A 13019-nucleotide genomic window follows, 5' to 3' on the forward strand; every position below is an offset into this window, starting at 1 on the left:
TAAGTCACTCTTTTGGAACCGTTTCTTCTGGTCGATTATGCAATTATTTTAGATACTTTAAACAAGTTACTTGTAGAAAAAGAAAAAAATCACCTCTGCATCTACTACAAGCTGCATGGCACGTCCATACCAAACAGGGACAGCCAAAAAAAAACAACCTCCCTGTCGTATTACCGTAGCAGCAACAGTGTTGTGAAGTAAAAAAAATAAAACAAAAAACTAATAGCTACACGAAAGAATTGCACTTACCGCCTTTCATGATGCTAACGATGCCGCTTCATCTTTCCGTTTCAGCGCAACAACGATACTTTTTTTTTTGGGTGCACCGTAATGCGACGTGGTCCTAGCCGCCGCTTCTCACACCGTCCGACTATCGATGCCGCTTATCTGTGAAGAAAGTATCAAACCGACCGGGTTGAGGAGAGAAGAAAAAGAAAAGACACCCGATAAGCGGTGCGAGGAAAAATGTTATTACGAAGCGCCCAGCTGAACATAATGATGGGTTTGTTTTATTTAGTTTTCTTTTTTCGTTGGAAATGGTACAAGCAAGCGCCACGAGTTGAAGGGTGAAGACAGTGAACAGAAATCCTTTCTAGTCGTTCATTCTAGCAAACGGTTACGAAAAGATATCTTTCCCTTTATGAAACTTACTCTTATTTTCGCATCCAAAAAAGAAAAGCAGGCGAAACGATATCAACCGTTCGTATGTTTGCGAACGTATATATCATTGCTCACATTGCTGTCCACTCGGTTCTGCAACGTTTGCTGCAAAAGGATTGCTGCACCCGCAAGCCAGCGTAGACGAGCGGTGGTTAAGCGAATAATTTTTTTTGGGGACGAAGCACCGGGCGAAAGCTTTTGCCTAATCCGTCCGCTCACGCTGCTCACTGGTGCTATCGTTTCGTTCGTCGAGCTGTCGAAAGGCTGACGAATTGTGGACGATTTGTCGTTTTGGAGTGGAGAAAAAAGTGAAAAAGACAAATGACACTAGGTGAAGATTTTTTTTCCTATTTTAGCACCATTTTGGTTATATGGAAAATGGGAATTTCAAGTGAGAAAACAAGATTTAAGGGTAAATGGATAACGGAGCCGGTTTGAAACTTGAATCCGAGCTTGTGGGATGTGTATGAGTGTGTTTGTTTGAGATAAATGAGGTTTCCTGATTTCCTTGCCAGGTAAACAAATAAAAGCAAACTAATTTTAGTAGAACAAAAACAAGAATAAATGTATGCCAAGCTAAATTTGATTAGCAAAAGGTTTGAAGTATGAAGATCAAATTTATTTTTTACATCCAACCCTGAAGTGATTTATGAGGCAAAAGTTATTATCGTTTAAGATTTAATGAGTCTTTTTTTATAACATTGCTTAATACTTTCTTAAGCTTACATTTAGCTCACAAAGGTATACTTTTGTAAACTTTTCACACTCTCTCTCTCTCTCTCTCTCTCTCTCTCTCTCTCTCTCTCTCTTGTTGGCTTTAACGACCTTACAATCAATCAATCAATATATCAAGAAACAGTTTCTCACGCTTTCAGAAACTTCAGAATATCTTCGACTAACTGAGAAGTTGTTTTATCTTCTGCGGCGGGAATCTTTTCCATGGCACTACTAGCTTCCATCTTCAACATTTTCAAAAGTTCTACAGCGAACGGTGTTTTACATTCTCAAAAGATCATTCACGGTTGACTCTTTGATTTCATTAATTTAACTGAACTGATTTCTAATGCTTAATCTAATGTCCTGAAAATTATATATTAGGTCCAAGTCTCTTCAATATCTTGATTTCATCAACTAGTTATAAAAATTGAAAGAGTTCTCGGAGCTCAAGTACCCATCATGTGAGATTTCGAACCTATTTAACATTAAAATTTATTTGAAAAAGTATATAAAAGAGATACCGGTTGTAAAGAAATTGACTGTACCTTTCGAAAAGAACACCTTACTAAAACTTCATTTGTTGCTCAGGTTTTTTGAGAATCTCAGGCCACCGATTTACATTTTGGTGGAGAATACACTTCAGATTTTAACTTCGTTATTGTTCAAATATTCTTGAATTTCTCTGAACTTTGAGGAAAATATACAATAGATATCTGTTGCTTTCTTTAACGTGTATCACCGTCTACTCTTTGCTACTACTGGAAAGGAATTTCCGTCAACAGATAATACAACTCTATTACGTCCTATACATTACATCTGAAGGTGAAATTTAAACAATCAACAGGATTCCATTCCTTCTCGTTACGATTTGCCAAACCACTAACCGGTACCTGTAAATAGACAACGGCGTGCGAATGGGTCTGTTCCATCTACCCAGCATCATAGTTCATCATTTTGCGTTCCAACACGGGTTCCGGGAGCGTGATAAAATCCGCTTACAGCAGCATCACAAAAACCCGAACCGCAAGACCACGGCTTCTAATTTCGCTCAATTGTCACTTTCAAAAATGTCACCACCAACAAAAAAAAAACCTTCCCGTGCGTATCATTTTGCAAAGGACAATCGGCATGCGAAACGGTCCGAGGGGAAAGGTGTTGGGAAAGAACACCAGGAACACCTCAACCCCTCAACGCGAGGGTCTCTTTTGCTATCAACTACTGCACTGCACCATGAAGTTACGTTACGCTTCGTGACAAAATGCCGGATATTAAAGACTTTTGCTAGAGCAGGGTTTTAGCGCCATACCCAAAACGCCATTCCGCCAATTGCGAATGACACGTTCAATTCGATGACGGTAGTGTGTTCACCATTTTCTCAGCGAATTCGTTTCGCGACAAACGGAAACACTCCCTGTGGGAGTGTCGAAGAGTTTTTCGGTTCGCAGGAAAACACCTTGCCGAAGGTCTCGAAAGAATGCCAGAGAGCAATACTACTTGCCAGAGCACCTCAAACACATTTTGTTGGATGGGTGAGCCTCACACTTACGTGAAGATATCCACGTCATCCATCCTGGATAGTGGATAAGCCTTAAGGGAAGAAGACTCATACGGTGTGTGTGTGTGTGTGGCCTTGGGTTGATTGCCACCACCAGCACTGGCACCAGCAACGGCACAAAACAAACGTCACACAATCGAGTGACGCTTTTTGCTTGTAGCTAAAGGCTGTGTGAAAGAAATACCGGAAGAAGGATTCTATGCCACTTGGAGGAGTTGGGGGCGAAAAAAAAGGTTTCGAATGCCTGATGGAAATGTGATCCTTACCATGCTGTATCCATTTCAAGCATCATGCTTCGATGCTTGAAATGTGGACCTTGCATTCAGTGACTTTTCTATACATTCAACAACAGTGCGGGAAGGATATGTTATACTACATCCGCAAGCGTGTACCAATCTGGTGAGATTTCTTTGCCTCACAGGGTGACCGGGAATGAATGTCGGTTAGTGTGCGAGTGCTATTAAATACGAATTTAGCTCTTTCGTTTGGATTATTAACGTGGAAAAAAATATTGTCCTCAACATAGCACGCAGATATGTAAGGAAAATGTTTTCCAATGATTGAGTTAAACCTGTTTTGCATTTTTTTTATGTTTGCTTATACAGATTCATTTCCACACCTTGCGTTTATTTGCTGTGTTGTGAATGCAACGATCTTGGTGCATTCTAAAAAATCATCATTCTTGCTTCAAGGATCGTGTCCGAGAATGTGTCCGCTATTCTCTCATCAAGCTTCATGGCTGAAGTACACCACAAACAACCCGTTCAGCTTTTGTGGGGAGAAAAAAACAGAAAAGGCATGATTTTGCCTTCTTTGCTTTGTTTACACACCCAGTCAGATTTGGTCAGTCGCAACACAAAACCAACGGTCTAGACAAAAATGCTGCTTCGGCCTGTTTGCTTTTTTGAAGGATTTTTTTCTCGTCCATTTTGTCCTTTTGTTTGGCTTGTTTTTTCCTCCCAGCTTAATTCAAACATTGCTACGAAAATGGACACATTCACACAAAGCACATTCGCCATACGGATCAAACTTTATTCTTTATTGGTACGAACATTTTTGCTGACACGCTGAGGCCCGTTTTTGTGCCGTTACTCGCTTTTAAATAGTCCATTGCTTGCTGTCGTGCCTAACCCAAAAATTCACTGCAACCCAAAAACCATCACAAATGGAATGCAAATAAAGTTTGAATTGGCGAGTAACGGACTGAAAAAAAAAGCAGGAGAATCATAACACAACTAGTCCTTCATGGTATGTGAAACTCGTTTCTGTTTATTTTGGCAAAAACACTGGTAACACTTGCACAGTGTGGTACTCGGCCGTACTCGGATACGGAGTAGTCGCTAGTAGCCCGGAGGGTTCCGAGTGGGCGTTAGCCATCACTGTTTTTTGGGTGTTCGTTGCGAGTTGAATTTTCATTTCCCTCGTAGAGCAGCATTTTTGGCATAACTTTTTGGCAATTGGATCGTATATGCGATGCGTGTTTGGTCAGTTGCTTTTCCGTTGGTGGGAATGGCCCTTTTGTGTGCTGGCATGGAAAGACTTTCGAGCGTGGATCAATTGAAAGTTGTTTTGCAATGCTATTTGTTTGAAGTGTTGTATCATGAATTTGCGGGATGAAAATTCAATCCTCAAGGGTATGTTGTGCTCTGTGTTGTGAAATGCCATTCTCATACTTATTTTTATCGTTGATTTAAAGTTGTAAAAAAAAATCTTTAAGCACGAAATTGCCAACTAAAACGAATGGATTTTTTTTTATTTTGTAAAAAATGATCGATTAACATTGGTTCCTAATAAAAATAAATGTAAATTTTATGAAAATTGTTCAAAAAAAATAAATAAATCTAACTTGCTTTTACAAATTCTTCCCTCACTCTGTACGAAATGTACACTAGACAAACTACTTTTCCCTTATTGACTCCAGATGTTACGCATGGCAGACATTACCACATGGTAAAATGTCCTCAACATTTGCAAAGGAGCATACACAAAACATCATTAAACCATGTGCAAAAGGAAATATAGTTCTCATCTGGTTCAAATACGAAACCTGCATGCCTCACCGACCGAATCAATTGCATTCTTCCGTACGATGAAGATGTAGAGTACCGAAGAAAAGGGAATGAAAAAAAACCCCAGAAAATCACCCAACATTTGATTTGCTGCATTGGCACCATGTGCTCCGATGTGTACTGTCGCTGTCAAATTTTGGCAGTCGGTGCACAGTACACGCGTATGCACCTGCCATTTGACTCGTTTGCATCGTGCTGAAATTGCATCCTGTCACTTTGCCCTCCGGGGGCGAAGCACCAATGTTTGGGAGGTGAAGTCCGTAGGCGAAAAAAAGCGAAGATAGTAATAAACTTCAACGATTCACGGGAGCAAAATATGATTGCTCGGAGCATTCGGTAGTTTCTTTTTTTTCGTTTTTTCCACCATCTTCTTCGAGATGCAGATTGAGCGTTTTGTATGCGAACGCTCGCGACACACGGTTGACAACCGTTGACAGCAAACGTCCACCGGGGGACAGGAAATGCTGACTCAAATGCTACGCTAGCAGAAATGTGATTGATTTTTTTTTTGCTGGTGCAATTTTTCCATCCAACTTTTTGTGAAGGTGCAAATGAAGTACCTTGTGATAGGTTTCGTAGCAAAAAAAATTCCATATTTCCATCGTGAAAAAAATTGCCTCAGGGAATGAATTGGAAATGGTCTGCATTTTTGATGAATTTCCCACACTATGATGGAAAGCAATGGAGATGAGTAGAGTTTTCAATTATCATTACTGGAAAATTTAATTTTCTCACCCAGCTCACAGAAGAAGAAAAACAAAGTTTTCCCAAAACTCGACAACCAATCGAAAAACATGTGGTCACACGTGGGAGGGTCGACCAGAAAAAAAAACCACCATCCGTCGTTCATGATTTGATGATGCTGGTGCGATATGAAGGAAAAAGTGACGAAATTTTCCGAAATAAGGTCACTATTTAAATTGAACATGTGCCAAAGGTAAAACAGATGGGTTCAACGGGCGTTTGCCTGCCACACATTTTTTTACTTTTTTCGAATATTTAAAAATTTGTCTAGAACTCTCAATTTGTACTAATTGCTTTTCAGTGCTAGAAGTGTTAGTTTTTTCTTGATTCAATAGCAACCAATGGCTTTTTAAAAAAATGTACCAAAAATCCGTCCGCCTTGTATGCATGCTCCACATCACATGGTACGTGACGACGCAATGATTTCGACTGTTTCGACAACCCAAAATGTGTCACAGTGTCGTACGATGGTGATGTGAGCAAATTAAGATTCAACCCGCGCGTACCGCTCATGATCGGGGTAGGGTCCTTCCCTCCGCCAGGATATCATTCGGGACTGTAGATTTAAGATGACAAGAAAAAAAACACATATAAAACAGAGGTTTTTACTCTGTCGGGGTGCGAAAAGGAACGGGTGGAAATTATAACTTATGGCCAATGATTTATTGCTGCAGTTTGAAATTGGCTTCAAAACCCTCGGGACAGTGCTGCAAGTGCACCAGCTGCAATTTTTGTGATGCTCACTGCACCATTGAAATGAAGCGTGAGCGTAAAAGCTTGCATGAGGTGCAGAAATATAGAACATGGCGAAGAAGTAGAGTGGAACATGGTGTACAGAAAAAAAAAACATTAGCAAAAGAATGGAATTAGATCACGTCCGAACTCGTATCCGTGTGTCAGATGGTGCATTTATAATATTATTGCACTTGAATGATTTGCTACAGCTCTGCGAGAGCTGTGATAGGAACCCGAACGGTTCACGGATGCTGCCATAGGAAGGGACACAAAATTAAAAATAGGATTGCAGACGAAAACAACTGACAGCTTTGGCGTACTGTTTGCAAAAGTTTTATAAGCGAACAAGAAAAAAAAAATTAATAACACAGAACTTCATTCATCAATTACTGTCTGGGAATAATATTTTCCACAGAATCGACCCTATTAGGAGTTTCAGGAGTTGTTATGAATATCAAGAAGGTCGTAGCGCGTTGAAGTCCAACACTGTCATTTTGTCATAATCAGGCTTTCTTATCCATTGGCTTTCGTGCCTCTACAGTGGATAAACATTGTTCCTGTAAGCTCCAACAATGGCAAATTTTGAATCGAATTATTCTATTTTCATGATTCGTGTTTTTTGTCGTTACGGGATCCATCAATTACCTGAAGATTGGAAAACGTGGTGGAACGCCATTGAAAGATTTTTGAACTACAAATACAAACCTATTTCTGCACAAAATTGCACAAAAATTCTGTTAAGTGTTGTAATGTTTTTGATATTTCGCATATAAAATGTTAGCAATAAGTATGAATCGCTAGCAAAAGATAAAATTTCAAGCAAATAGCTGCAACTCTGCAACACATAATTGTTTCGTGCTGTAACTCCACAAACAGATCCTAAAGATACATAAATCTCGTTCCCTTTCCCAAGTGTAGAGTCAATATGCTTCATAAAATGCGTTCCTACGCAGCACAGTACTGCCCGATCAAATCTTAGCCTATTCCCCGCCTGGTCGAAAACAGCGGCAGCATCCGGTTTCCACACTTCACTGGCTTAATTTAATTAAACTCATAAAAGTACTGCGCTCAAAAGGAACCTTACAGTACACAGCATTCGGTGTGCGTTTGGTCTTCATGGTAAATGTCGATGAAGCCTAGCTCCTGCCAACTTCCGTCACCAATCGGTCACTTCGGTATGCGTCACGTAGGGCTCCACAGCAAAGCCGCAGGAGATTTTTCTCCCCTAGTTCGACTGATGGGCCATCTAAGCCCTGGGTACAATCCATCATCGTTTGTTTCACACGCAAGCACACACATGGATGGAAGAATGTGTGTGTGTTTGTATGCGTTTGATGAGTTTTCTACGAACGATACGTGCGCTATGGTGCGTGAAAAGAATGATCGTTACGCAAAGACTGACGTACAAAAGAAGGGCTCAATCTGCGAACAAGAGTGCACAGTTGGTACATGTAGCGTTTTTTCATTAGCAGTACTTGCGAGATATAACAATTTTTTTTTGTTTCATTTATTTGTAAAGTAGAAACGGGCTCCCTTTTTCGGAGAAGATACAGATAAAGCTAGGAAATGATGCTTCAAACTGTCACCATTGAAACAAATTAAACATTCAAGTCGTTTCGCCAACCATTATTAAAGACAATCAAAAGTTTTGAAATAAAAAAATTACTCCACTAAATTATTTACAGCAATTTTTTATCTTTTCAACATATCCTGCTTCGCGTTTAATATTGTAACAGTCGCAAGGAATATTAAAATGGTATTTAAAAAAAGGTTTGAGTCGACCATTATGATTTATTAAAATACCTGTACATAGAGACACGTGCATTGTTCGGCATGTCAAACTGTTTTTATTATTAAATTTCATTGGAATAAATTAACTCTACCTAAAGTTTGAAAAGTATTTAAACAAGTCTTGCAAATACTTTTGAATATCGGTAACAATGACCATGCAGTTCAGATTGAAAGCATGCTTCCTAGTGACAATCTCCTTAATGCGGTTGAAATTACAAATCAAGCTTATTAAGAATGTAGTCGTACGTTTCGAAAGGTATTCTAGAATAAGAGCTTTTATATTTGATTTACGTTAATTTTTGAAATTCATCGAAAAGTAAATACCAGTTCGAGACCAGAAAAATTACGGAATGAAGAATTTAAGCGACCCAAAAAAAAATATTAATTACGAATTTACAACCATAATCCAATTAAAAATGGATAAATAAAGACCGTAAAATACAGTTGATGAAAAGAAGCTTAAAAAAAGTAAAATCTCCACAACAAAGCATTTCAATCCCGGTTTTAAATTCGAACAGTTTTTTTTCCACCCTCTAATTACGCTTTCTTATGTCCATTATCCAGCCGCACTCGGGACCAATCGTAACTTCAAGTCGATTAATTAGACAGTCGGTCTGCCGGGCGCAAAATAATACACTCATTGTTTGTAGATCAAAAAGGGCCAAAAATGGGAGGGTGAAGAGGTATGAAAGGTTTGTCAGTGTGTAAAGAATTGGTACAATTAGCCATTGTTTAATAGCGCTTCGGTATGAAATTCGTTTGATCCGAACCCAACGCTCCGGGATGGGAAAATTCATTCGGAACCGATGGGTAATAAAAACTCGCCCGCTTTGATATACACCGTGCCCGGTTTTCCTCCAAACATTCACGCCGCGGGTGAGGGTGTTGTTTACAACGGCATAAATCATCAGAAACCATTTATCAGCACCAGGGACTGGTGGGAATGGTTTTTGTAAGGGCAAAAGGGCATATCGTCGCATGGATCGCGCGGTGCGAGAAGAAGATAACATTTAATTAGATCAATATTTTCCCACAGGATCTCATTAAATTTTCAATTCACTCTGCCTTGTTCTTGAGCGGGGCGAAGGAAAAACCGATGCGTGTGTTTGTGTGTGTGGCTGGACAGTAAAATGAATTTTCGTAGAATTCGCACATCAGGAACCCTCGCCATCCGGTTCCATTCGGTTGTAAGGTTCGGTGATCAAAGCGTTCGACTAATGAATCATTAATTGATTGGCTTGAATGAAGTCAATGGACGGTATTCGACCGCTCCAGTGCCGATCTGTTTGCACTGTGCCCAATATTTATACAATCAAATAAAGCTAAAATAGGATGAAAGGTTAACGGTTTGTATGTGTGCTTGTTTGTTTGGAATTGCCAAGAGTGTGCGCACCGTATGTGTGCGTTTCCTCCCAACGGGACACAAATTATGAACCATAAGAGCATTGTTCTTTGTTTCATGGTTTTGCTTCCAGCGACGTTCTTCTATTCCGATCTGTGTGCCCTTTATCATGAATCAGTGCTTCGTAGGACACACACCGGGATTAAACTCCCCAGAGATGCGTTATCTACATAAACCAAATAACCATTGTTTGTTCGATCGAAACCGATTCCGATCGCTACTCCAGTCATCCCTGTCAAAATTCTCACACCCCAAAACAAAAGTGCCTTTCTTTGTGGATATTGTTCGTGTCAAATATAAGGATCAGGAATGGCAGCCAGCAATCTTTCCCGAAGAATATTAGGCTAGAGTGGAAAAATACCATTTCTTATGCGTCATCTCACTCGAGTGAATAATGATTCACCAAACACACAGGGACACTTTCCCAAGCCGGCAGGATGTGGTCCTGCCGAAAGTTTGGGAAAGCATCCTCCAATAGCCCGGACAGCTACTGAGGGTGGTAAAATGGTGTAGAAAATAATAGGAACAAAATGTGTTTCCGAACACACAACCGCCCAAGCGATTGTATCCGTACGCCGAGGCCATCCTTAACTAACGAACATAATCCACACAATCAGTGTGTTCAATAATCCATATTATTAAAATTCAAAGCTTGCTTCACTCCGGCTTTTTTGAGGGACTCTAGCATCACTATTTTGCTTGCCAATGGCAAGAAGTTCCTTTGTGTTGTGTGCTGTAGAAATGATTGAATCCTAAGGGAGCCTGACTTTTTAGCTTTCATTTAGATCGTTCGTTTAGCGCTGATGGGAAGGTAACAGGTCGCCCCTGCTTTCCCATCCGACGACATGAAATTGAAAAGATAAAACAAAACATTAGACGACACGAACCGAGCTGTTTGTGTGCATTCATTGAAAATCAGGAGGGAGAGAGCACACAAACAAAAAAACCTCAACTCACCGAATCCGCTTAAAAGTGTTTTGATTTTGAATGTAATCCTATTTAACAAACGCCAACTCTTCTTACACGAGGCACGCTTTTTCTTCGTTAGTGATTCAGTGGCGAAGTGGCGAATCCTTCATTCGTTTAGCTTTTGTTTTCCCCAAAGCTTTTCAGCGCGAAGTAACGGAATGATCTTCAACTGTGACGGTGGGTAAAGAAAGAATTCCACAGGATCTAGCTATTCTCGACCGATCCAAGAGCAGATGGGATGGTGATGGGCTTTGAATTTCAAAGCTTTTGGATCGAGTTTGACATAAGCAAACACACACATTGGCGTGCTGCGAATGGTTGGCATTCATTGCCACCTTCTCGGGAAAAATTCCATTCCACGTCAATTCGACAAACTCATAAACAGACACACACACACAGCTTTCCCAACATTTGCGCGTGTGCCATTTCTCGTGAGTGATGGTAAAGAATTTTAATAGGAAATATTTGTTATTCAACAAAGCCAGTTAAGTCCGACTACCACCAACACTTGGGGAAGTTGCAAGTTGAGTATTCCTCCTCCGGAATAGCGATTCCAGTATTTTGCGTTTTCTTCGCTTCATCCGTACCAAAAGCAGCAGTGCGCTCGGAGGTGGTGTGAAGAATTCGTTAAAATTTATTAAATTATTATGCTTCACATTACGCAGCACAAAATGGCGTTCGGAGCTTGTTAAAAGATCCTCGGGTACTCCCGAGCATACGAAGGGCAGCATCATTACCAGATCAGGGGTACTGCCGAGGGGTTCCCAGTCGCGTTTTGTTTACGGTGTCCATTCAGTCAGTCAGTCAGTTGCCGGAGCAATAAATCTGATTAAATTTGTACATTTGTGGTGGGCCTTGTTGTGTCGGTGTGTGTGTGGGTGCGGGCAATTGAATTATGGTTTAGGTTACGAAATACGAAAGACGAACGACATGTTTTCGCTCTGTTCACGATCGTTGAGACCGGTTTGTTGAGAATCGTTACACAAATCAAATGCAATTATTCAAAAGGAGTTTTTTTTTCGGGCAGCGAATTACGTTTAATTTATCTCCTTCCATATTAACCATTTATGAAAAGAAATGTGGATGTTAAAGAAAATTTTGATGACAGTTGTGAAATGTTTAACGACCAACTTAAATAAAGCAATTAAAAGGCCTAAAAGAGTTGTTGTTAATATAAAATGAGGAATATTTGCTATGCATTACTTAAGCTTAGTCTATACCAGTCAAAGCTTAAACTAAGCATTGTCTAAGCTTAGCTTACGCTTCATTATCAAGCGTTTACTTAAATAACATCACGAAACAAGTATAATAAACATAGCAAATCCCCTTAAAAAAATTCTATCCGCCATGATGTTTTGTATTTTTAAATGTAAAAAAAAACAACCAACCATTTTCAGCACATCCTTCGCATTCAGGTAGTATTTTCTAACACACACCAGATAAGAACGCAAACTCACTGGTTGGGAACTGCGCAACATCCCACCGCGTGTATAATTACGTGCCAACGTGTAATCAATCAAACTTGGCGCACGGTTGTGCTGCTGTATGCTACCAGTTAAATCCATTGTAATCCAAACCATTCCGCTCCGGAACGGAGCGCATCTCGTACACCAATTATTATGCACGGCGCCCCCCAAAAAGGGTAGGGGATGAGCAAAAGCAAAGATGGTAGAACGATAGATCACAGACTAGCTAGGTTTGGTTTGAGTGATGAGTGGTTTTGGCCCCAAAAGGCAGACAAGAGAATGGAAATTCAACCACTCCCGTTTAGGAACTTACTTCTCACATCAAAGCTCGTCCGGTTTGAAGCCTTTTTGGCTTAGCGAAAATGGAAGAACCAGACACTTTGAACCCAGGTTCTTGAATAGAGAAGTGCACACATCTCGTGCAAGTGCTTTGAGTTGTGTCGACGAGCTGTGGGCGCGTGTGGAAAAAGGAAACTTAACATTTAACACTCACCCAACCAAAATGACTCGCTCGTTAGAGGAAAAACACATGCCAGCTCCAAAAAAAAATAACCTGATCCCCCCGGTCCTTTATGTATACTTTTACGTTTTCACTTTATTGTGGCGTTAGATTACGTTTCGGGTTGATAAATGGGATTCGAGCAAAAAAAAAATATATTTAGTAACCATTTCTATCATAGCTGTAAGTGGAATTCTCTACCGAAGTGTACAATTTACCGATTGAAAAGCTAACAAAAAGCGTTTTTACTCCTCCAAAGCGCTCTGTCACGAATGAAAGAAGTGAGGGAGAAGAAAAAATGTTCAAGGCTCTAGAAAACCGATCGTTCGATGTAGGTTAACAACCTACATTTCTGTTTCTATTTGAAAGTTAGAATTTGCAGAAAGGAAAAAAAAGCGACACCCACTTTACA

At 40.1% G+C, this 13019-nt stretch overlaps 1 protein-coding gene across 7 annotated transcripts in view; it reads right to left on the reverse strand.

The window, feature by feature from the left end:
* The window catches only part of LOC125768589 (potassium voltage-gated channel protein Shal), a 97363-nt gene that overhangs the window by 54431 nt on the left and 29913 nt on the right, over positions 1-13019 (reverse strand). For all 7 annotated transcript variants that reach the window (XR_007418923.1, XM_049436476.1, XM_049436474.1 and 4 more), the window contains exon 4: positions 250-387. The gene's annotated coding sequence lies outside the window, so the exon portion shown is untranslated. The remainder of the gene's footprint in view (positions 1-249; positions 388-13019) is intronic.

Source organism: Anopheles funestus, chromosome 3RL, assembly GCF_943734845.2.
Source record: "Anopheles funestus chromosome 3RL, idAnoFuneDA-416_04, whole genome shotgun sequence".
Classification (NCBI taxonomy): Eukaryota; Metazoa; Arthropoda; class Insecta; order Diptera; family Culicidae; genus Anopheles; species Anopheles funestus.